The sequence below is a fragment of the Neopelma chrysocephalum genome, unplaced genomic scaffold (genome assembly GCF_003984885.1).
Source record: "Neopelma chrysocephalum unplaced genomic scaffold, ASM398488v2 Primary Assembly neopelma1_67, whole genome shotgun sequence".
Lineage (NCBI taxonomy): Eukaryota > Metazoa > Chordata > Aves > Passeriformes > Pipridae > Neopelma > Neopelma chrysocephalum.
The window spans coordinates 5,188,439-5,214,540 of NW_020897726.1; the positions used below are offsets into that span (position 1 = coordinate 5,188,439).

A 26,102-nucleotide genomic window follows, 5' to 3' on the forward strand; every position below is an offset into this window, starting at 1 on the left:
AAATCATTCTGTGATTCTGTGAACGGGGACATTTTTCTTGACTGCAAAGATGGGCTATAGCTACTTAAAAACTTTTCATTTTCTAATTTCTCCATTTTTAAAATGAGATTAAAGACAGTTTCAAGGTCTCTTTTATTAGTTGTGCAGGTTTTCAGAGCTTTCTGCGGTCTGGTGATGTAGGATTTACAGCATAACACAAGATCATGACACGACCAAGTACATGTATTTTAATAAGTATTGTGTTCTAGGAATTAATATCAGTAAGAGGATCAATTTCTAGACAGCATGTGTGTCATTCAATGGATTTTAGGAATGTTATAAGCTAATGCAAATCTATGATGTAATTTGAACTCTCTCTGGAAAGCAGTGATACCAATAATATTCTGAAAAATGATGTGTAATCTTTAACAAAAAAGTATTTTTAGAAAGTATATGGATGCTGCAGCAGCAAACAACTAGTGATAACCTGAAGTTTCATACTGAGATATTTATATGACTAATGCAATGGGAATGTTCCATTTTAAAAAGGTTTAAAACAGGTACTTTTAAATTTTTTATCCTAGTTGTTCCTCAATTTGATGGCAGATTGGTCTATTAGTACTTAACAGAATAAGTACTGTCCATACCTTTCCACTTCAAAAAGCACATCTTCAGCTTTCCTAATTACCTGAAACCACAGTCACTTCTAGCTAGGAAGTTGAAATATTACAATGGAGAATATTTTCTAAGGCATAAAACTCCCAGCTACATACCATTTAGTCAATTGGAATTTGAAGTCTTTCTGATAATGTATGTGTTTGGCATTATTAACTCACACATTCTTCTATTTAATCCCATGACGAACAATTAACCAGGAAGAATGTGGTAGACTCCAACTGTATGGAGTAAAGGATATATTGTCCTTGCAATATGAAAATCAAGTACATGGATTCGTAGATTTTACCTGTGGTTATTCTACCATCTCGGCCATGATTCAGAAATATATGTAAGCCCATGCTAGGATTTATGCACATTTTTTTCATATTAAAGCCAAAGCAGCATAAGCAAATTCTTAAATAGGATTAAAGAGGTTAACATATGAGACTTTACTTTTTTAATTACTCTATCAAAAATAGAAGAAATAAAGAAATTTACCAAACTTCATAACTGTTTAGTACTTGGAATGTCTCTAAGTTTAGAACTACTCAGATAAACCTGAATAAAAAAAGATATATTTGTGCTATTGTAAAATAGACTGAATGGAAGAAATGAAAACTTTGGAAGTATTTAAGCATTTAAGACTATTGTGTTCCTGAGTGTAAGTCAAGCTTTTTTACTTAGGTCAATTAAATATTTATTTAATTAAATTATATATTATTTCTTTAAAAACCATGAAAGCACTGAGATTGTGAAGAAGTGACTTGGCAGTCTTGAGGAAAAAAAAATTGTCCTTCTTGGAACTAATTATTACCTTTTGTGAAATCCACAATCATTAATAATAAAGCCAGAGGTCTGGGATTTCTTTGTTGTTCTATTAACTTGAAAGAAAATTACATATTATTATTCATTTGTGACTTCCCAGAGAATAATCACACCAGGGGTGGGAAAGAAGGCATTGTGTAGCAGTAGTTGCAGGCATAAAGTATGGTAGGTTTTTGTCTCTGAAAAAAGCACTTTAAAAAGCTCTGCTTTTAAAAGGCATTAAAGATTTTGTACTGTGCTATAAATGGACATCTGTTCTATAAGCTGTACCTCAACAAGATGACATTGGTTGTCATGTCAAATCTCAACAGGCCACCTTTACTCATGTTCTCCTAAGTTAAGAAATGCCACTGTAGCAGAATAAAACATAACCTTTAATATTTCTTTCTTTGGTCTGGGCTTCAGTGAAATGCAAGAGAAATATAAGAAATCCTTGCCTCTCGGTGGATTTGGTTTAAGCCAGCCTCTCTCCTGTAGAGCTATTTTCAGCTGGGATTTCTTCCAAGAAGAAGGAGAAGTTATTTTGTGTTCTTGTTTCAGTCTTTATCAGATGAAAAAAGATAAAATTAGATTAATATATATGCCTGTCTATTTTGTTACTGTAGAAAGCTAGAAATACTGCTGCAAGTCTGGCATAATATTTAATGTTCCTGGCTCAGATACAAATATCCATAGGTTTTGTATGCATTACATAATGGAGCTACACTGTTCCACAAAGGCATGGCTTTGGGACTGATAGAGTTCAACAGCTGTATCTCCCTACCATAGTCTCTCAGCTTGAAGTACTATTGGGATTTCTGAAGAAGCAATTCAGGAAATACAGATATCCTAATTTGGCTCACAGATCACTCGAAACTGCAGAGAAAGAAGTTGATAAACTTAGCATAACAATATGTTAAATACCATTATTTTTCTTTTCATAGAAGACATTCTGGTTTTAAAAATGGAAAAGAAAAGGTACAATCTCAGCTAATAGTTTGTAAAACGCCTTCATCCTGCTTGGTCTGCCTATCTCAATTCTCTGTTCCTTCTCTTGGGTACAATAGTTCTACCGCACTACTTGACAGAGATTTGCATTCAACAAATATATGTTGATGATGACTATGGAATAGAACGTGGCTAGAGACATATAGCCCTCACCATGCCTCTGTGAGATGCTGCTTTGCCAAGAAAACACCTGCTTTAAAGCCTCATGATTTACAAAGAACTGGTTTCTCTTAATTCTTGTGGGATTTATTTACAAGTACTACAAAAATCAAGGAGAAGTAAGAGAGTTGTTGAAGAGAAATTTTCCCTATTTTTTTTTAAATTGTTTGCTTCTCTTTTGTCTTCAAGAATGTCTTTTACAAAGAATAAGAACAACATATTTTACTGTCACAAAGAAGTTAGTCCTGTTCATTAAAGATTAGTTGGTTCCTGTTCATATTCTTCATTCACTAAACATCTGTAGAAAATATTTTCCCTGATATGGATATCCTAACTGGGTGTCCTGTTCCAGATTGAATGGTAGAATGGAGTCCAGGAGCTGGATCACCTCTGCACTACAGAACAGCTCGTCTCTCTCATGCTCACAGCGGTGTATCCATACACAGAGATGTGGGACAGAGTGGCTCCAAATGTTCAACATGTTTTGAAACCTTTCATGCACATTAAAAACTGGACAGTTTGGCTTTTTCAGGAGGAATTAAACAGATTAATTAATTAATTAATTTTAACCTTTCCTTACAGATTTTTTTCCTCCCCTCACGGGGATCTATAAATAGCATCCACAATCCACATGGCATGAATTGCAGAGGTAATTACCAGCATTAATAAAGGTTAAAGAGCTCAAAAGTGTTGGGATCTGCTGCTTTGGCAAACAAAGGCTGCATTGTTCAGGGGGCAGGAAGCAGAGCAAAGGGTTTTGTTGCACTGTGGGAAAGTGCTGATCAATCTTTAAACCAATGGGAATACCATGCACCAGAGGAATTTGGGTAGTGTATAAATCCTACCAACACTGAATCAAAGAGGTTCTTCTGTTCACCTTGTCATTTAGTGTGCCTAATTCTTCATTTCAGAACCTACTTACAGGTTTGCATTTGAGGTTTAATTGATACTTAGTGTGCAGCTGAATATAAGGTCTCCCCGAGTAAAATTTATTCTTTATTGTGCTCAGGAGAAACATTTTTGTAATTTAGTGGGCACTTCTGGAAAGTGAAAACATTATAATAGTCACAGAAATGAAACATGCAAACATGATTTCCTTTACTTAATTTGCTGTTGTGATGAACAGACATCTCAATACATTTGCAACAGAGTCAGACTATGCAAAAGAAGAAAAAAATATTTTAAAGACAACATAAATCAATGTCACTATGCTGATGTTAATGGATTCTCATAAATCTACATGGGCTAAGAATCTGTACCACAAACTATCTGTCACTACCAATACTTTGAATGTCCAGTGGATGTTTGATATTGAATGTCCAGTTAGGTTTAATTTATATTCATTAATATTCATTTTTTTAGACTTAAAATGTGCTTAAACTGACACCAAATTATAATGACCCTGAGAGAATTGTTCTTTTTAATAATCCAGAAATTGTCATTTTGATAAATGATTCAAAAAGCATGTCACAGAACATGCCTCAGGAGATAAAATTTGTTCATACAGTATAAGAATGTTCCTGTCATAATTTTCCGTATAATTTGTTTAAATTCTTTCAAAGACTGTATTTAAGTAGTAGTTCAAAATAAGATAATAAAGGTCGAAAATATAACACGATACATAAGTCCTACATCTCTTAATATTACCTGCTGCTTAATTTTCCCCCTTTAATTTGAAATTAAAATTTTGCTCAAAGTACAATGTGAATTTGAAACTAGAAAATAATTTCTGCTATAAAATCTTTTGTTTTTTCCTACTTTGTAGTGTGTGCTAAAGAAAGTTTTTCAAATAATTTCATTCTCGCAATGTTTATACATGAAATTTCTTAAGCTCAGAGCCATGTCTTTTAAAACCAAATATTGCTATTATATGATGTAATAGTCTCTATATAAGTATATAAAGTATTTTAATTATTGCAATTAAAAATATGAAAACTCATAACAACCAGGAAACTTATAATTTGAAACATAATCTATTATTTTGTACTAATTATTTCTTTCATTTTTAAATTTTTTTTCCACTGTCCAGTGCACTATCGACTGGAAATTTTTTTTTAATTCCCTTTTTCTTCCAAGCCATGAAAATCAGACAGCCAATGATTTGTATTTGTGTACTAAAGAAATTCAAACAAAACTCAGCCAATTCTGCATTACAACAAAGCTGTTAAAAAAATGACAGTATTTCAGTGGCACAATATTGATAAAATACAGGCAAAATTGATTCTCAATTTATGATCTACTGATAGTGTGAGAATTCCAATTATCATTATTGGTCTCATAAAAATATATGCTTGAACCTTTAATTTTTCCTTTTTCCAAGAGAAATAACACTAGAAAATATTGTTACATATGTTGGAATGTTTGCAATTCTTCTGGCTTTCTCTCTGTAGTTTAGGGAACGGGAACACACACAAAACTCTAGTAAGGGGCTTGAATACTGTTGATGTAACACTGTACTCAGTCACATTGGCCAAAGTTTTCGACAAAGCTTTTGGTAACGTGTTTTATCTTTGCTACTTGTGTTTCTTGTGGGGACCAGTGGATGTTATATTGCAAGAATTCAGTGAACAGAACCACACAAAGAACATTATTTTGTGGGCCATGAAATAACTGAAACCTTCCTCTTATACAAAGAAATGCTGCCAGTAGGCATAAAAAAGTTTGAAAGAGTATTATGAATTTGCAGACCATGATGTTTCCCAGTATTAGATCTATTTGCCCACTGGCCTTCATTAGGATATCTAACTCCTTCAAGGGTCCGCTCTTTTGACTGCTAAAGCTCACATCAGTTTATCCACTATTTTTGTTCAGATAACTCCAATCCATACTTTGTGAAAGCCGATGCTTGTGTGTTGTTGTTACTGGCAGGTGTCAATATTCTGTCAACATCAGAAGCATCAAAAACTACCAAATCAAGTCAGGAAGTTGAAATCTGGCTGCAGATCGGTGCAGATGCAAGGGCATCTTGTGCACTCCTCATGCATATGATTGCTCTCTCAGAACAATTTGGGATCTGATGTTCAGGATGTCACAGGTATTACACTGACTGACAGTGGGTAAATAGCTGACATAGACAAATGCAATGATGGATAATGATAAAGTAAGGCTTCTGTTTATACATGGCCGTCCATGAACACCTCAGTTGGACAGACTGCATGAATTGTACTTTGAAGGAAGATGGAAGTTAGCTTTGTGTCAATCACTTCCAAACTGTGGTTTGGAGAACCTCAACCTGCTCAAGATATCTCAGGTTGTCTCACAGCGCAACATTTCCAAAAAGCGGTACTGTTTCAACACAGTAAGGGTAACTGGAGAGGTCACTGATTATTTAAGCAGGAACAAAGCAGCAAAGTGAGGCCAAGGGCGTAGTTAAGGGAATGACTGTTCATGAGGTGTTCTCAATAATATCTGGATCACAATGAATCTGATCATATTGCCGATTCAGTCATGCTTGACATGCTATGAACTCAGAAAACAGCAGTCATTACCCTCCACTCACTGTCACCCACTTGCTCTCAGAAACACTGCCTAACCACCTCGATTACACAATGATTAAAAGGTCATCAAAGCTACTGAAGAATCTGAGCTGTGCAAATAGACAGGGTGAGATGAAGTAAAACAAGCAGAAACAGAAAATTGTGCACAATCAGCATAAATGGAGAAACAGAGCAGAAGTGGAGACTGAAGGAGATAATGCAATTTTCTGCCAGCTAACATTCCAGGAGAGAAACCTCTAGCCTCAAAGTCTGTGCTTGGAGACATAATACAGTGATGGGAAAGAAGTTGCTCTTAGTTAGGGAATTGAAGGAAAGATGTTGATGTAGCAAAAATAATATAAACCATTAGAAATTTTAAGAATTTCTTAGAAAAATAAGAAAATAAAAAAATAACAAAATCAAAAAATAAGAATAACCAGGGTTCCAAAGTCACTTACACTTTACATAACAAAATTTGATTCAAACTACAGATTTCAGAAAAAAAAATAAGGCAAGCTATGGTTTTTCTGAGCAAGCTGGCATACTTCAGTCTTCTGAATTGAAGTACAATTCAGTGTAACGACAGCGAAAAATCAAGAGCTTCAGTTTTCTGAAAAAAACACATGCATATACATAGCCAGAGGATTACAAAGTAAAAGATTGCATTGCGATTAAATAAACATGCTTAGTTCAATCATTCTACCAAATTAAAATTTAAGCATTTGTTAGTTTGGGTTTTATTATGTTTGTTTGTTTGTTTTTAAATCAGGAAATGTATTTATTTTGGTATGGTGAAATCAACAGTGGGTCTATTTTGCCATAAAGATTGTTTCTTAATTTTTCTCTTTAAAAGTTTACAAGACTTTGGGACTGGAAAAATAGTTGAAATCCAGCATCTTCTTGAAGATTTCCATCCAATTACAAAAGACTATTTAAATACCATCTTCTTTAAAAGTAACAGTTGCTACTACACAAGTCAATCAGTTATACAAATTACTTGTCTGTGAGAAATGCTGATGCGCCCCAGTGTGTTCCAAAGAAGTTGTAGGCAGGGGCAGATAAAGTGACAAAGTTGGAACTTATCCTGTCATGAGGTTGATTAATGTATCTGTTGGTTACAAGTGAGTGATGCAGCCAAGGCATTCTGCTTAGATTGGTCTACATGGTCAAACATCACAGGTTTGTTGGGTACCATTACCTAACATTCCACTTAACATGGCACTTTGGAGTTACCCTGCTCCTTTAGCAACAGGACTAAAATTCAGATTGGGGGAGCAGTTCTATTAAGCAGCCTTGAATACCTACAGAAGAGAAATTACATTTGTACCTTATAGTATATATGAAAATTTAGGACAGATATGACTCACTGAAGCTCAAGCAAAGCAAGTAAAAACTTATTTTTTTTCAATTAAAGCAGCCGTTAAAAAAAAAAAGCCAGTTTAATGCCCTATGAATTTGCAGTTTACTTTAGGGGAATTAGCCAGTTGCAGACATAAAACCTTCAGTGCAGTCTAGCTAAGCAATACTTGATTGCTATAAATATAGCAGCCTTTTATAAACTCCTGAGTGATTTTGAAGTTATAGATTTGGCATTGTTTGCAGACTACTAAGTATTTCAGGTCCCACTAGTCCTGTACTGTCCAAACCCTGGTTCCTACAAATTAAAATCCTAGTGCAGAACTCAGAGCAGCACAAGGTGAGTGAGGGAGAAGAGGTACGTGGCTGAAATTACAGACTTCTTACATAAAAGAAACTTGGAATGTCACCCTTTGCCTATTTCTCAACACAATAAATCTTTGAATTAACTGTGTTCATGAACACTTGCAATGAAAAGCCAGCTCTACTTCTTGTCAGTCACTTTAAGAAAATGAATCACAGAGGGAAAAAAAAGCTTAAAGAGTAGGAAGGCAAAAAAAGCTGATCAGACATATAGACTTTAGCACATACAAAATGAAAACCATTTAGAAATTACCTTCAGTTAATAACAACCCAAATTGTTTAAAATAATTGCTGTTCAGCAACAGAGATAAAGATATGCTACTTCACATAAATATCTAATGACTTCAACATGAGGAATTAACTATAGTAGAGTGTCATATTAAAATATAAAAACCACCAAAGGAAGTTGCAGTAGCAATCCAATCTCTAAACTTCCATTCTATGGGGAGCTGCAGGTTGGGTGATTAGTGATGGGTGCAAAATTATAATTCACAGCAAACCTGATAAGTACCATTGTGTGTATCCTTTTTAAATGCAAACAGTGAAGAGGACAACTATCAGTATTATTCAGAAAGCTCTTGTGCCAAAAGCATCTTTTTGAATGTCAAAATACAAGTAAATGTTGAAAAGATATATATAATATTTTCTAATACCTTAAAATAATGTCTTCTGAAGTTTTCAAAGTAACACACACAGAGTAAGAAAACATTTGTGATGTTTATCTTTAGGGTTTTTATTATCACAGATGAGAAGTTTGATTTCATTTCATAGTCAAATATTGGTGACTGTATAAAGGATGTAAGCCTTTCAAATGTGGAATATAAATATTATCCAGGGTAAAAAATGCAGTATAGTACAATAACATACATATGGATGTTATCTGAAATATATATGTTGAAAATGGATATGTGTAAAACAGTTATAAAATAACAACAGTAGAGATTGTGAATTTTTAGAAGTAAAAGCTAATGTGGTTGCGTACCTTCATATGATCACTTAATATTTTTTTTCTTACAATGATAGGAAAACAAAAAAGGAAGTAAGAAAAATTTCAGGTCATTTCCTTTTACTAACACCAGTATTCATTTAAAAAAAATAAAGTGCATAACTCTTGTTTTTTCTGACAGCTAGATTTCAAGTAAACTTAAAGGATTTATTCTAATTGGATTATATATTTACATAAGAATAAAGGAGTTGCACTAACACAAGTACTTTTTCTTCCTAAGAAGCTCCACACATTTGGGATCAGAGTTACAAAAAAAGTTTGGGGATATATAAAGAAAACAAAAAGGTTTGCCTTCCTGTTCAGTACTGGTTCTTACTTTTCTGTATTTATCCAGGGGAAAGCGTGCTCGTCTGTATGACTATAAAACGTTTGATCCTTTGATTTTGCCAGATTTCCCTTTACTAAAGAAATTCTGACAAAGTCAACCTTACTGTTTAACCAGTCTAGACTATAGAGGAACCACCTGTTGTCATTAAACCACATATTTCCAAAGGAATCACTCACATTCTTCTGATTATTTCTGTTTCAAAGCAGAGGAATATACTTAGAGCACATGGGCATGTTTTGGTGTCTTAAAACACTAATATAAGGGTTCATAAATAGCACTTTTTCTTACTACTGCTACCACAGTAAGGGAAACAGGGCATGAGTACAATCTTCCATCTGTAGTTTCAGTTTTTTTGATGTTTTATCATGTGATGTAAATTAGAGATGCCTTCAGGTCTTTTTAATTCACCACTAGCATGTCATCTTGCTTACAATGGCAGCATTAATAAAAGTGCAAGAACATAAGCATTACTTGCATTGTTTGTGGATCAGCTGTTACCACTGTGCCCTAATCCTCCATAATTTCAAGTTGTTCCTGAGTGTACTGTCCTGTTTCCTTCACAGACTTACTGCAATGTCTTCATTTTCATGCAGCTGTTAATTCATAGTACACAAAAACAACTTGATGAGAGTTAAAAATTTCCATGAGATTAAAAAAATAAACCATCAGGAAAAGCAATATAGCTTCCTAGTATTGTCTAATCTGAAAGCACACCCTCATACTGTTTTTCCTTTTGCAATATGTAGAAATTTAAAGATATTCAGGACAGACTATTTGATGTAGTCCCTGTTCTTTTATAGCTGTATTACTCCAAGTATCTAATATCCAGCCCCTAATATTAAGAAGTAGTTTCAGAAGACTCAGTGTATGCATTTATCCTTGGGAGTTGAGATTCCAAGAGTTTGAACAGTTATTGAAACATTGTCAGATTTCCCAGCAGCCACATTAAGATTTACCTTTCATATCAATATGACACAAAAGCATCAAAGCTGCATTCTGACCTTCTTTCATGTAATTCAGTTAAAGTACATCAATCTTATTTTCTCTTCTTGGTCAAGTGGAGATCATGTTGTTCCATTTTAGGAACAATTTGCCCATGGTGTATGAAGTACCATATTATGTGTCTGTGAAAAGTGATATTGTGAAAAAAGAGGGATAGCGGAAGGAAATGTACATTATAAAAAAACCCAAAAAATCTCTAAATTTTCTTGTCTGTGCTCTTGAAGATGACTGCATACAGTCAAAGACTGTACCATGTAATCAGTTTTTACTCAGAATTTGATGTCTCCCCACTCTGAGAAGAAAGAAGCAGAGACCAGTTAAAAGACCATGGCTGAGGTTAAAAGGAAAAATCAGGTATCAAAGGCAAGGCTGAGGAAGATTGAACTGCCTAAATCATAAAATGGAATCTAAAACCTCTAGCTTGGTGGCTGCCTGGGCTGCCTAGGCATTGGTATTTTGCGTTATGTTGCTGCTCAGACCTTTGTAGGCAGAGTCCTAACTGTAGTATGCCTTTTTTTGAGATTTAAAAATAAACTACTCAACTGCACTGACCTGTTCCAGTGCCACAAATATCCCAAATGAAGAATTAATGGCTTTTTTTAATCAATGCCCATGACTGCCACCCAGTTTTCCATAGTAGTCAACTACTGACAAAAAAAAACCCTCCTCAGAGGAAAAGGATTCAATCCCATATTTCTTATCTGCCAAGTGAAGGCTCTGTCAACCAGGCAGCAGGCCCATGTCTCTGTGTGTGTAAAGTCACATAAAAATATTTGGCTTATTCCTCCCTCTCTCCTGTTGAGGGTAGTATCAGAAAGTGGTGTTATTAGTTTGTGATTAAAATATATCTGACAATGCAATATTATTTACATGGTACAAGATCTCCTTGATATGATTTCTTTTTTTGTTTTATGCTTCTGACATGTTTCAGTCTACATTTTTAATTACATTAACAAGATCACAAATTTAATGTAACTAGAAAATTTAAATAAAGGTATCCCAAAGTCATATTCTTCACATTTGCTCTTTTTTTCTACAGTATCTAATCCTTATTTATGTACCACACAACTTTGATGATGTGCTTTTACTATCAGTAACTTTGGAAGATTTTCAAAGTAGCAAGGTCAGAATAATGACTTGCCAGGTTCTGTGGTTTCATTGATACAAAAATGTCTGTGAGTGTTATGCAGACTATTTCAAATACTAAATCCTGGACTATGTATTTTATTAGAGTGTAAGGCTTCCTCTACACATGTGGGCTTCAGCACAGTTGTCCCTATATCCTCTACCTTGCCCTTGTTATTGCTTAGCAATAAGGTTACCCTGTGACCTGTTTAAGAGTGTGGTTGTCCATTAAATAAATGTAATTCATCCCAGCATCATCATTCTAATAGACTATAATGGCTTTAGGTTGCTTCTATGTTGAAATGAAGACAATTGTTTTATCTAATGGTTTATTCCAAGATTTAATTATATTGTGAATCCTTTAAGAAGTACAGAAAATCCCCTCTAGCAATACAAACCCCTTGCACAGACTCAGGCAACCCTAGTTTTTCATCTTCTAGACCAGTGTTAAGGTGCAACTAGCACAAAAATTGTGGCTACCCTGCCATGCAAAGGTGTTCTGGACAGGGAATGGGCCATACATAGTAATTCTTGGTGAGAAAAGAGTTAATTGTAGCTGTAGGTTTCAGACAAGACGCAGCAGACTACAGAGGAGATAGTCACACTCCATATTCTATAAATCCTGAATTCACCACACTCTTCCTTATCATTTCTCTCTGTGAGGACTGTGGCAGTGAACTTTCCATCCCAGTCTAGCTTTTTTAGCTAGAACATATGATAAGGTTAATATGTATTCCCAAGCTTTTCTGAAAGAAATGACTATGGTGTATTTCTGTATCAGGTGGAAGCTCTACTACATTTTGTTAGGTGTGCATATTTTATATAATACTTATTTAATGTGGGAAGTGGAACATTCATTTTTGTTAGGAAAATATACACTTCAGTTATTTTTTACACTAGCATATTTGCTAAATCTTTCAAGAAAGAAGTTAGACAAATCACAGACATCAAAAAATACTTTGAAAAGAATAACAAGTGCCATAGGCTATTAAGAAACTAAAAAAATATCATACACATTGTATTTTTTAGCTGGGCATATTATTTTCCTCTTAAAACAACTAAATCCCTAACAGAATGGCATAACACTAACTTTTCCCAATTTTTCTTTTTGCCTTTTAAGAACTATTTTGGGTTATACTTGGTAGACATCTTAGCCCCAGATATCTGCCAATTCACATAAAAAGTAAAAATGAAAAAAACTGTGGATTCTGATAAAGATAGGTTAATAGGTGAAGCAAAAGCTGAGTGAAGTTGTTTCCAGGAAAGTGGAGCTGCATCAAGGATAATGGTTACTTGATAAGACAAATGTCATAACTTCAAATGTCTTCTCCTTCTTTCCCCGTTTTTTTTTTTGCCGAGCACAACATCAAATGATGTGGAATGTTCCTTTAGTCAGTGGGAGTCAGCTGTCTTGGCAATGTCCCTTCCCAACTTGTGCCCCCATCCCACTCGCATCCGCTTGCACTGCTCAGCAATAGCTAAAACATTGGTGTGCTATAAACACTGTCTTGGTCACAAATCAAAAGCAGCACTATACAAGCCACCATGACTAAAATTAAGTCTACCCCTGACAAAACCAGTATAAAAGCTTAACGTTACATTTGATCACAATAAAGGTGTCAATGAGCATTAAAAATGTTAGAGATCTACCCGGATCTCTACGGCGTTTCTCCAATTCCTCTGTGCTGTAAGGTTCACTCAAAAGATCCAGATGGGGGCATGCATAAGATATCCCAGGAGGGAGATATCTATTCTAATTACTTCCCTGCAGCCTATACTTGTGAGATCTTTCAAGTTCAGTGACAGACCCAGTTATCAAATTGAAACTAATCCTTGGATAGCATTAACCAATGTTAATGGGTAGGGCATATGAGTGCTTTAATATTATCAACTCTATTGTCAGATGAAAAGACTGAAACATTTAAAAGCTCTTTGTCTATGATTTAGCAGAAAGGCTGAGTTGGACTGACCTTACCTATTTTAGCTTTTTAGGGTTTTAACTTCTACATCTGTATGGATCACCCTATGCTTCTGTAAAGTCAAAGCATAAAATTAGTCTCAAAGCTCAATTAATCTGACCTATTTTGTCTATATCAGTTCTATGTATTTCAGATATTTTCTTTAGGATGAGATAAACAGAAGTTGTTCTTTCTCCCATTTCATGATAAAACAATTCTAGATGATCTAGATGGCAAACTTGGATGTAGTTTACCACACTTGATCAGGTGAATTCAGACACCAGTCAGGTCTCATGACTGATCTTATTCTATTTTTGACACCAACTAACCTGCCATCTAACTTTAAATGTTGAAATGCTTTCATGCACACAATGGTTTTTTTGGCATCTAAAATTGACAAAGCTCCCAATAGAGGATCTAACACAATGAGATTCTTTATCTACTCCCACTCAAGCACAGTCCACAAAAGAATTATTTTGTTTCCACAATCAGCAAAATCTATTTTTCCTCCTTATCTGGTAAACACTACAAGCCTATGGTGGTACTTTGAAAAACATTTTAAATACATTTGGGGGTATCTGGAATAATAGATGACACTAGCAAAAACTGAATACACTTTTCGAGGCCTGACCTGTATCCAGTTACTTTCAATTATCATTTTTTGTGCAAATTTGAAGGATTTTTTGTAGGAGGGCATACCTGTTAACATCTTAGATTCAGAAGGCCATTAGAAGTTGATAAGTTTCCCATGTTAAATGGCCACAGCTAAACAATGATCTCTGATATTCTGGTGAAATAATCTCAATAGGAGAACTTCTAACAAGATCTTACTTTTTATTGAAGCAGTGCCGCTATGTGGTATCTTCCACTAAAGCATTACAGGGAATCTCCCAATCATTGTAGATTACCACTGCTACTCATTAACCAAAGGTACTTGTTAATTAAATGCTATTAAAATAATAATAATAAAAAGAATAATTTTCTTCTGATTTCATTTATGTAGGGAAAAATTCACTCATTTAAGATCCTCAGCAATGCATTGCTTTGTACCTTGAAGATGATTTCTAAGTCCTTGACAAATATTCTGGGGAGATAAAGCGTATTAAAACTGGCCAATGATAAGAGATGAGATAGGACACTGAATCCCCAGTTACACAGATTTAGTGGTTATGGACTTTAACAGAAGGGCAGCAGCATTTATTCTAGGAAACTCTGTCTCTGAAAAACAAAAAGACACTTCTATAGAAGATAAACTTTTATTTTGCTCTCACTGAAAAACTGTCTCACTGTGAAAGCAATAACTTTCTCTGTAGGATGAATATGTTTGCTGACACAAGCACCTAGACATTCCTTGTTACTGTAGACATGGTGAAAGAGAGAAATTTCACAGTTTGGGTTGTTTCCTACCTATATATTGCACGTTTCTCTAAGGTGTTATTAATACCTTATTCATGTATATAGTATTACTCTACTATTTCGCTATTTTCGTATCTACTACATTCACACCACCTGTTTCACTGAAATGGAACAGCAAGCATCTCATGGGAAAACAACATAAGTGTATAGCAAGGCAAAAAGGACAACAGTTAAAAAAAACAAGATGAGAAATAAGATGGAGTATAGTCAGGCACTGTCACTAAATCTATTCAAATATGACTGCATTACCTCTTGGCTTTAGTTGGCTCCAGCTTGAGGCCTGCAAAGATCCTTACCTTTGGCTTTGGCAAGCTTGGATGAAAATTAACTGACTTTACTGTTAAAGCTGTACTAGCTTCTGGTATCTTTCCAGGAAATTAGCAAGAAGGTTGTAATGCTGAAGACCTGAACTGTAGAGAATTAAAGTTTTATCATCTATGTAAAACACCTAATTAAAGGCAAAGAAATTATAGATTTGAGAGTGGTGGCATCTGCTAAATATTAATTTTTCTCTATATTTTTTTCTGTAAGGATGTAGAGGGAAGGCTGTATTGCATATCAGAGTAGTTCCATTCTTCCTTCATATACCTTTGCATTGCTTGTATTCAATTCACATCTAAACTTCACAAACACAGATTTAGTTTCAGTTTAGAGATTTAGTTTCTTTCAAATAAAACCTGAGAATACAGAGAAACAGATAATAGCTTTGGGGAGGTCAGGAAATGATCTGTCAGTAACTATTGGCAAAAAACAAACTGCTGTTACAACTGCAAGTGAGTGCAGGTCAGCAAAATGGTACTCTAAATTATTTGTGTTGCCTAAAGAGACCACAGAGAAAAATACTTCAGGCCAATTTAGTGTATAAGATAAGATAAAGAGAGAAGGTTCCTCTAATGAGGCCTCAGGCCAGGGGAATACACACCAAGCACGCACACCCAGACAGTGATTCTATGATTTTATAATAAGGTCCATCCAATCCCAGAATCATCCACTCCCGGTTCTGCCCCCCGACATGCCCCTTCAGGAATTCGGTTTGGGGTCTTTGGGACCCCTTATTCTTCTTCTTCATCTTCTTCATAGCACATACAGTCCTTGGAGCTCCTCCAAAGTTCTGGACTTGAAGGTTACTGTGTCTGTGCGATATCTCCTGGTCCAGGCTTAGGGTGCTATGACCTTAAACAGAAGTATTTTTCTACTATTCTACCTTGAAAGGAAGACTAAACACGCTAGCGGAATTTAGAGGGATTGATATGAAATGTGGTAACAGGGTTGAGTATGCATAACTATTATGCTACAGGGTAGGGGATATAATATAGCTACATTAAAATCTACATTTACTAGGCAACTACTAAAATCTACAAAAGTTAAAAAAATCCGAAAAGCTCTGAGGCAATATTTTACTAGCTCTCCACTCACTATAATGGGACCTTAAACACATAGCTGAAATATAGACAGCTATTTGGAGATATGCAAAGCTAGGAGTCTGAATCTGTAGTTGAAAGAATTCTTCCAAGGTGTTCATCTAACATTCTAACCTTGCCAGAACAGCTGTAATGGGTGCTTAGGTGTAGGAAGAGTTAAAATACGATGATAGTTCCTGAAAATATTCTTCCTGTCATCCAGTGATTAATAGCCATCAATAGATTTTTCTACTAAAATTTATCTGGCCCCTTTCTTAATACACCGCCAGTACCTACTGCCTTGGTCTACTCTTGCCAACAGTCAGACCAACAAATAATGCTTCTAGAATGGCAGTTATCAGCACAGAGACATCAAGTTGTATAACTTCTCTATATTCTTCTTGATATTAAGTCATACGATCAAAACAGTTTTTTTAATAACTGTGTCTTTATCATGTATTTTGCTAGCTTACCTCTTTCAACTAAAACAGTATTTGTCGCATTGAGGGTAGCTTTTCATCTGATTATCTCCCAGATGACTGTTTTGACTACACACTAGTTATCTTAAATTTTCCCAGCTTGATAAAACTAATTTACCTGTCTTCATTAAAGATATTCACCTCTCCACAGAAAAAGAGTATTTCTCTTTTCTCACTTAGACACACACACAGATGCACATCCTTGTTTCATGATGTTTCCTCATTCTCCAGCTGCATACAGAAGTAACTCAACTAGCTATTTTAAATTCAACAGCTATAAAATTAGGTGAGATCGATTTTTTCTTAGTGTAGCAAAATGATTTCTAGGATTGTTGAGTGACAAATGTGTATATTTACCTGTTCTTCAAAACTCTGCAACCAGAGCTGAATAACTTATGCATTTTTAGATTTATGTCAAATTCTTGGGGTTACATGCAAAAATAAGGCTGTAGCTTTTGAATTACTTTGCATGTGTAGTCTCACTGTTGATGCAAATCAGAATTTGCAAATGAAAAATGTCTAAAGCATGATTTGAAGACAGAAATATTTTGCTGCAGTGCATGTTTACATTGGTTTTTTATAGAAATTAATTCACTTTCTAGAAATCCAAGCTACAGGATAATAAAATGAAAAAAGAGCAGATTAACAATATATATCCTAAATTCTAGCATTCCTAAATAACATGATTAATTGTAATTATATTGCTGTATATTTGGCTAAAAAAATAATATACATAGGGAATTCTGTTACAAAAACAGGTTAGAAACAAACACATTTGTACTTTAAAAAGGTAGATAACAAGACATCTGTAGTATATATAATTATATGTTTATATATATTGCTCTCATTTGTTTAGATTAAATGTTATGTAATGTTAAAGTTAAACAGCAAGCACCATATTAACTACACATAATATGAACTTATTCAAATGTTATGACTCCACCTTTGATAAAATTTTATTGGAAAGCTGCTCATAAGATCTTATTAAAATCTATAATTTCTTGAAATGTAATTTAAATGACAGGCCATAGTGATTTTTTAAAATGTTAAATTAGAAATTGTCTTGTAAAATGTAACTGCTGCTTACTGCATAATAATATTTCATTTACAATTTCCAGCAACACGTTGTGGTAGTAATTAAATAAAGAGAAAAATTTATTAAAACACTTCCTCCAGTGCTTTACAATTTTAAAATAAATTGCCTTCTGCTTAAATGTGTGAACTATTTTGACAGAATGTTTAAAGCAGAAAACTAATGGAATACAGCTGTTCAAAGTTAACGAAGATAAGCCAGCAGTGAAGATGACCAGCCCAGCTGAACAGAGAAATTTTTCTGGAACTTTGGAAAAACAGGAGATTTTATGACCTTTGGAAGAAGGGGCGGGAAACTCAGGAGGACTACAAGGATGTCATGAGGTTATGCAGGAGGAAAATTAGAAGGGACAAAGCTCAACTGTAACTTTATCTGGACAATAAAAATTTTTCTATAACTACATAACCAATAAAAACAGGGCTAAGGAGAATCTCCATCCTTTAGCGGATGCAGGAGGAAACAAAGGATGAGGAAGAGGCTGAGGCACTTAATGCCTTCTTTGCCTTAGTCTTTATAGTAAGACCAGTTGTTCTTCAGGTACCCATATATTGTCCTGTCACTACATTCCCTTATAAAAAGTCCCTCTCCAGCTTTCTTGTAGGCTCACTTTAGGTATCACAAGGTGTTCTAAGGTCTCCCTGGAGCCTTCTCTTCTCCAGGCTGAGCAACCTCAGCTCTCTTGTGTTCATAGGAGAGGTGCTTCAGCCTTCTGATCATCTCGATGGCCTCCTCTGGCCTTGCTCCAACAGGTCCATGTCATTCTTATAGTGGGGGCCCCAGAGCTGGATGCAGCACTCCAGGTGGAGCCTCACCAGCTTGCAGTAGAAGGGGAGAAGAGCAAAGATAAAGATGGAGCATCTGAAGGGAAGACACAATGTCCAAAAAACTCTGATAAGGGAATGTCAAATGTAAACCACAGTTTCTGTTATTTATTTCTACTGTCCATTTGTCCCTGAATTTGTGTAAAGGAGTGTCAGAAAAATAGTTTCTGACAATTCCAAATTAAATAAACCTCTAAAATATCAACCCTGGAGGGATGTTACCGATGCTGGAGGAAGTTTAATCTGAATCAATAGCTAGAGAGAAGGATTCACGTATTTGTTTTACACTTAAAAGTAGCTTGCAGTTCCTCACATGGCCCACAGAAATTGTGGGTGGCTGATAAGTATCAGGAAACTCTCTCAACTTGAACTGCTTGTCAGTGTTTTGCAAAAGGAAAAGAATATAAGCATTCCAAAGAGTTTTGTCTGCACTTTTCAAAGCTAATTAAGCAAAGAAACTTTCTATATCATCTATCAACTGGGTTTTATTTATTTATTGTAGAAAATAACTACATAACATATCAAAAGCAACAAATGAAAAGAAATAATCCACCATTCTGTGTACTAAATCTGAAATGCACATTAATGGAGCACCAGCAAGTTTGTCAAAATGCCATGGCATAATTATTTCCTAATTAGCTAGTGTAGTCAAACATGTAGGATTTACTGCTACTTACATGACTTTTCATTGTAGAAATCAAAAAAGGAAATGATAATGGCTTCATGCTGTAAAGACAATTCTTTTTGGTTTTGGTTCATCTGCTTAGATACTTTCAAAATGAAACGTATGCTGAAGTACCTCATGTTTAGTGTCATCTTTTATTTCATTTTGAAATCTCTCTAGAGTATGAAATATAAATGACAAAGACACTGAATTGAATAATAAGTGCACGTTAAAATTATGCGTTACTATGTGCTAGCCAAGATCCTAATGCCAAGTCTTTATTGTAAATCACATTGATCTATAATTACTATGAACTGTTAAGCTTTCATATTTGCAGAGTATTTGGAAATAAATCATTGCATCATTCAGTATTAATATCAAATGTGTGAGATGGAAAAGTGGTTCTAGAAATGCCGTAAACTTAGTTTACTCTGAAATCTTACAGATTTTTTTATATTTAAAACTAAAGAGAACTATTATTTAGGTTCCTTGTTCTTTAATAAAATAAAATATTTGTATAAATCTTTGTTAAAAGAAAAAATTTTCTGAAGGTTTTTCTGAACTCTGAAAAGAATGATCTGACAAGCTGTATTTTTCAGCTTGCAGAACAAGACCTATGATTTCAACTCAGCTGATTGATACGGTTCAATCTAAAGACAAAAGGCTGGCATTTTGAAAAGTGTATGTGTTCCCAAACTGAGAGATCGCCCAAATATGTTGAGAGAATTACACACTCAAATTCTATTGTAACTTTTGATGGAGATAGGAAAGCAGTTTACCATCAAGGAGGCTTCAGATTTCTTTCAGCACAGAAGGAAGAAACATTGGAGATGATTTCACTACACTGCTGTACCTTTACTTTCTGCAGTACACAGCCCATGTTTATTAACCTACTGGTTAGGGCAAGTGATGTATCCAAAGAAACAAGGTAATGTAAAACTGAACAGACAGCAATTATATGCATTGACATTTTTTTTTAAATGGTAACATCCTGTCCTTAGAGAAAAGACCAAGAGATTTTTAATATCACCAGCATGACAAGAACTCTGCTTTAGAGGTCTTCTGTACACTGTCATGTCCAATCAAACTGTAGATTCTAAGTTTTGCATGCTCAGCACAACCATGTTGGCTCCTAATCCCACAAACCCACTCTTGTGTATTTTCTGATAAATATTGATATGATCCTGCTATATTTAGCTTAATAAGATCACATCACAATTTAATACTTAAATACCTATACAGTTACATATGTAATGTAGACCAGACCCTATTATGTTACATTAAGACTGTGGGTGAGGAAATTTAACTGCACTCTGCCATCTAAATGTACTATATAAAACAGTTCATAATTTGAATTATTTTAACAATATTTTCGAGGCAATGTAATTTAAAACTGTGCTTTGAATGAAAAAGCAGTTGTATAAAATGGGATCTGATGGGTTGAAGATCCAAAAATTGTACTTTTCATCTTTTTCATTGCATGTACACATGTATACATATAGTGTTTGCCTCTTTCATTCTCCTCAAAAATTTTCAGAAAACCATTCATAGGATTCAGAGTACATGTTGTATACTACAGAGACCCTGTAAAACAGGTAAAAATGTACATTTTAAAAAACCAAGGGAAATTCCAATTAATGAGGTCACATATCAGGCAAAAATGAACAATTATCTTCACCATGGCACAGAAACATGGAGTCAAAAGGGGACTGAAGAGCATGGAAACACTTGCAGTGCCTTCTCTGATTTTACAAGTTGGAAGCAGTCTTCTTATTACAGAACTGACTGTTTTATGAGCATATTCTGAACAAGAACAGTGTGACTCATGTCAGGCATTCCTCATTCAGCAATAATGAAAACAGGTCAAGGAGAAAACTTAGAGAACTCACACAGAGGAAATGTCATCATCCCCCCCTCTCTCGCTGAGTGGTCCATAGGTCTGAGTTCAGTGACTAATTGCACATATCACAGTATTTAAGGATGCATTACACTTATAGATGGGGTCCATAGACTTCGAACTCTTCCTCTGAAAGTTTAGCAGGTGTAAAGAGGGACTTCAGTTAGAAGATAGAAACTGCTTGCATATTCAATGGAGAAAGATCAACTTCTGGTTCTGAGAACCTTTTGGTCCTGAGATCCATCTGAAAGAGGGTGCCTCTTTCTTATGTCTGCCTTGTGAGCTTTCCCTCAAATGTTTAGATAGCATGGCCTCAATCTCAGAGATGCTTGCTATCTATAGCTTTCACTGAGAGAAAGGGATGTACATGTCGATCCGGGATGGCACTTGCCATGGCAGAGAACACATTATTTGTGCACAGTTTGCTCACAGTACAGTAAGAGCTTTTATAGAAATCAATAATTTAGGGCAAAATTTTACCCACATGTATGTGTGCATTACTTCCTTTGAAATGAAGATAGACATCTGCACATGTACCCATGAACAGAACTAGATCATAGATATTTTTCTTCATAGTGAATTTTTCATCTAGCTAACCCAGAATGAATAATTTGTTACAATAATTATATAGTACTTACCTCTTTTAAAGTGCTTTTCATCAGCATATCTTAAAGTCATTAAAGTTCTGGGATTTTTTCTTCCACGATGTCCTTATTTTGATATAACTTTTTTTCAGAGATTCTATCCATAATCAAATCTGTCCCTAAAGTTTCCTGTAACTCAGAATTTTGATAATTAATAGATAATTTTAGAAATACTTCTTCCAAAAGGCATAAGCTGGTTCCACCTGGCTGCTGATGTTCCTAAGGTGAATTAATTTTCTCACTATGCAATCTGTAGCAATTGACGAAGTATTTACCTGTAGACATATTGATTTACTATTTTGTTGAAATATTCCTTGCAAAAGAGCAGAGTGGTTTTAAACCTTAATGTTCTTTATACACTGAACGATGTACAGACTTACAAACTGACAGTCACACTTCTATCTAAAGGAGATAGACATTTGCCCATCAATATCAGCTCTGGACAAAAGTGAGATATGATGCAAAAGAAAGAGCAGCCTGTTCTCTATGAAGGCTCTAAGTTATAGGCCCTCAGAAAATAAACCTTCCACAAGAGAGGCTTTGAGGACTGATTTCTAGAAGGGCAGACCAGAGTTTAATTATACGAACATATGATTTGAAAGATCTTCAAGATGCAGCTGCTTAAAATTTAACTGTCTATACTAAGCTCAAGGCCTAAGATATCTGTATAGACAATGTAGAAACAACTAAGGAGAGCTATCTCCACAGACTATTAATTGGACAAAAAATCACTTAAAATAGAGGCAAGGTGGATTTCAGGTTTTTCTCTGAAGATGTTCTCTTTCCAAAGTGATTGCACAGATTAAAAATCTATCATTTAGGGGCCTACACTTAAGCAAGGTAAATTCCATATTCAACATCTCAAAATTTTGAAATGCCTCCTCTAACGCTTCCCAAAAATGTCCCCTAAAAATATCACTCTGTTGATAGATAACGAAACCTTTGAAGTCAGTATTCTACAGCACTGGATCTATCTCTTTAATTATAAAACTGTATTCTTGAAAGATTTGTTATTGGTTTATTACAGCAAAACATAGTGAGTCAGTGCTAAATTGTTTTGAATGCTCTAATAGTTGCATGGACTCAGAACTTTTAAAATCTTCTTTCTGAGGGAAACTGTGAAAAACAGACTTCCTACTGTACAGCTGGTCACCATCCTTGGCATTCTAACCTCTGTAAACTGTAAAGGATTTTTCTGCTGTGGAATGTATTTGCATTTTCCACAGCAGGATAATACATTTTCCTATTTATAAATTCAAACAATTCTACAGCAGTTACCGTAACCTGCCTACACAAGTGAAACCTTATTTCTTTGTGCAGAAATGGTGTGGCTCATTCCCTGATGTACACAGAAGGACATTGTAAATAACATTTTAACACCCACATCCCAGTTCATATTAAACAGATGTAATGTATGGGTAGCCCATTTAAAGAAGAAAAAGGTCAGTAAATACATAAGAAATGTTAGTCATGTCTGTAATCTGCCACATACAGCAACAAGAATCACCATTAAAAAGGTAAGGTAAAAAAGCTGATATTACAGGTCTCTAACTGCAAACAAGTGGCCCTGCTCTTATTTCTGCTCCTTTCTATGCCTCCTGCTTCGACCTGTATTACAAAACCAACACTGTGATCAACACACAGATTTTGACCACAGGAGACTTGGGTTCAAGGCACACAGGATGCAAGCTGTGCCTTTCACTAAGCTCTGCTGTGAACACGTGTGATTTACTATAGAACGTGTTTCACAGCACCAGTCACAGGTAACTCTAGAAAAGAAAATCAAAAGTCAATTGAGAGAGGAAGTGAGATGAAGGTTACAGGATGAGACAAACCAACCATCTCTGCTGCTTAGCATTTAAAAAGACAGAGGAGTAAAATGAAAGAATTGTTTTGTGCTGCTTCAGTACCAATACCAATACTGAGGACAGCTTTAGTTTTAACTAATATTTTAAACTTTTGCACTAAAGAAACAAAGGAAAGCTACCACTTGAATTCACATACATAATAGCAGTTCTCCATGGACTTAAGAAATGGCAGTGTCTCAATGAAATTATTTTTCATATTCAGAAGCTGAGGTAATTATTGGAAGCTTAACTTGCATACTGACTTCGAGCTTTGCCCAGTTTCCAGGCCTCACTGTTTCTTTGTTACTGACTTCTTGAAAGAATAATGCATATTAACTAATTCTTCATGTCAATATTCTTCATGTCAACAAATTATCAGGGTGAGTATGTTTTAGTCCCTTTTAGTTCCCTGAAACTGAAGAAAATAAAAGCTAGGGTAGTCCATCTGTTGGTAAGTACTAAGAAAGAGAATCTTAAAGTACACCTGATCCAGGAAAATTATAAATTAACTGCAAAAAGGTAGTTGTAAAAACTTAGAAGAAAAATTAAATAAAATCATATTATGTAAGCTTTTCTAACCCTGAGAGAGCTGGGTTCTCTGAGATTCTTTACAACATAACTTATATTTTAATATGAAAGCATTTCAGTCTCAACTCACTTTTAATAGATGGCTTTAGTGACTTATTTGTGATGGCAGAAACCTTGGAGAACGCATTGCACCAATGCTGTAGCTTATGAAAAAACAGATGCAGTGTAGTGTATCATGACAGGCTGAAATGGAATTCCAGCCGTGTGAAGGTAAATTTTCCAGCTGTGCTAGCACAGATTGGAATAACTCACTCATGACTGCTGCAGAAGTGTCAGTCTATATCTCAAACTGTAGCTATCAGCCACTTTGTACCCCTGCCTACAGCAGACAGGGAAAAATTCAGAAGTAACAAGGTGAGATTAATGCATTTCTGAGAAGTAACTTCCAGTTTTATAATATTTTTTGGAATCTATTTTTTTATTTCAATACTTTTTGCTCTTAGTTTATGAACATTCAGGTATTTCTTAAAATGGGTATACTACTCATTGCCATAATGTTCTTTTTTCCTTTAGAGTGGCTGTTGTTTTACGAATATTCAGTGCTTTTATCATGAGCAAATAATGAAGTTAGTTATGTTCATATATAATTGTAAAATGGAAACAGAACTGCATGAAAAATATATACATGGGAGGATGACACAGGATGATTGTGATAGGGCTTGGGATATCACAAACTGGACTCTCAAAAATATCAGTCACAAATCAATAATGCATTATGTTTTGACTTTGAAAAAGAGCAGGTGAATTTTATGCAAGTGAACTTGTAGAATCGACAACACTGATTTTAACTAAGCACCTTTTTTTTTTCCTATTCAACAATTCAGAAGTCACACTGAATCTCTCAGGTCTTATTTCTGTGATTAAATTCATCAGACATCCAGCTCTTTGTCTTGTGCTTACAGGAAATGGGATTTATAAATGGGTTTCCTATCTAATGCAGGCTTAGAGCAGTTTCGACTTCAAGATCAGACAAATGCAAGTCTTTGAACAGGGACACAGGAACTTATAATGTGCAAAAAATATCAACAGAAGATATGTATTAACATCACTGAGTTTAGATAATGCGTCTCATTTCTTTATTCCTGGCCTCGTGATATGTTGCAATACACAGAGTATGAGGCATTAAGTTCAAAAGTAAAATTCAGCATAATTTTGCGAGAACTGGAGAAAGCAAGTATGAAGAATGTCAAAATTCTAATGGTTCCTACAACATGTAAATAAGGAGTTCCTTAATAGAGTACACATCCCATTATTTGGTCAAGGGTATTAACTCCTTTTGAAGTCGTGGTTTTCTATTTCTCCAGCTCTCTCAGTACAAGCTCATTCCAGACTTTCTAAAGTAATTTCCCTTGGATTATTTGAGATCTAAGGTCATTTCAGAAATGATTGGCTTAATTTTAATTAGTGTCTGGTCTCACCATCACTGTTTTCAGTCATAAAATTCATCAGATAAAGGGATCCTAAATTAAAATGGTGGGAAAATATCTGGAATATAGATATATTCCCATTAAAAATATCTTGCATTTTATAAAAATCTAGTAGTTTCCATACCCATAGAAGAGCAAATATATCAGAGAAAGACATACAATTATGATCTCTACATTTGCTTGGTTGTATATTTCTACCTCTAAATCAAAACAGAACCTTTTATCAAATGTGAAGGCAAAGGAAAATCTTCCTGTGCTCTTACGCAAAAAATACGTGAAGCATAGGCAAAATAGACCTTCAGTGCCTCACAGCCACTCCTACTTCTCTCCTTATTACATACACATATGGACGTTTTATGAGACTCAATGAAAACTTACAGTACCTTGGTGATTGGTACCTTTCAGTTACCTGAAAACAAAGGAAAATGCCTCTTCAGGTCATACTGTTCCTTCTGTGCTCTCATCCTTTTTCCAGCACACATTTCACATATCACTAATCTCATAATTTCAGACTTGTCTGGTCTCATAGTGACTTTCTGTAGGAGTTTAAATCCTCTTGGAAAAACCGTACAGCACCTCAAAAATATCACTCCTTCCCGAGCTGA

The 26,102-nt window shown here is 34.9% G+C and overlaps 1 long non-coding RNA gene across 1 annotated transcript in view; it reads right to left on the reverse strand.

Moving 5' to 3' along the window:
• The window catches only part of LOC113968352, a 45,248-nt gene extending 24,093 nt beyond the window's left edge, over positions 1-21,155 (reverse strand). The window contains exon 1 of the long non-coding RNA XR_003534485.1: positions 21,086-21,155. This is a non-coding gene — a long non-coding RNA (uncharacterized LOC113968352). The remainder of the gene's footprint in view (positions 1-21,085) is intronic.
• Positions 21,156-26,102: the final 4,947 nt, after the last annotated feature.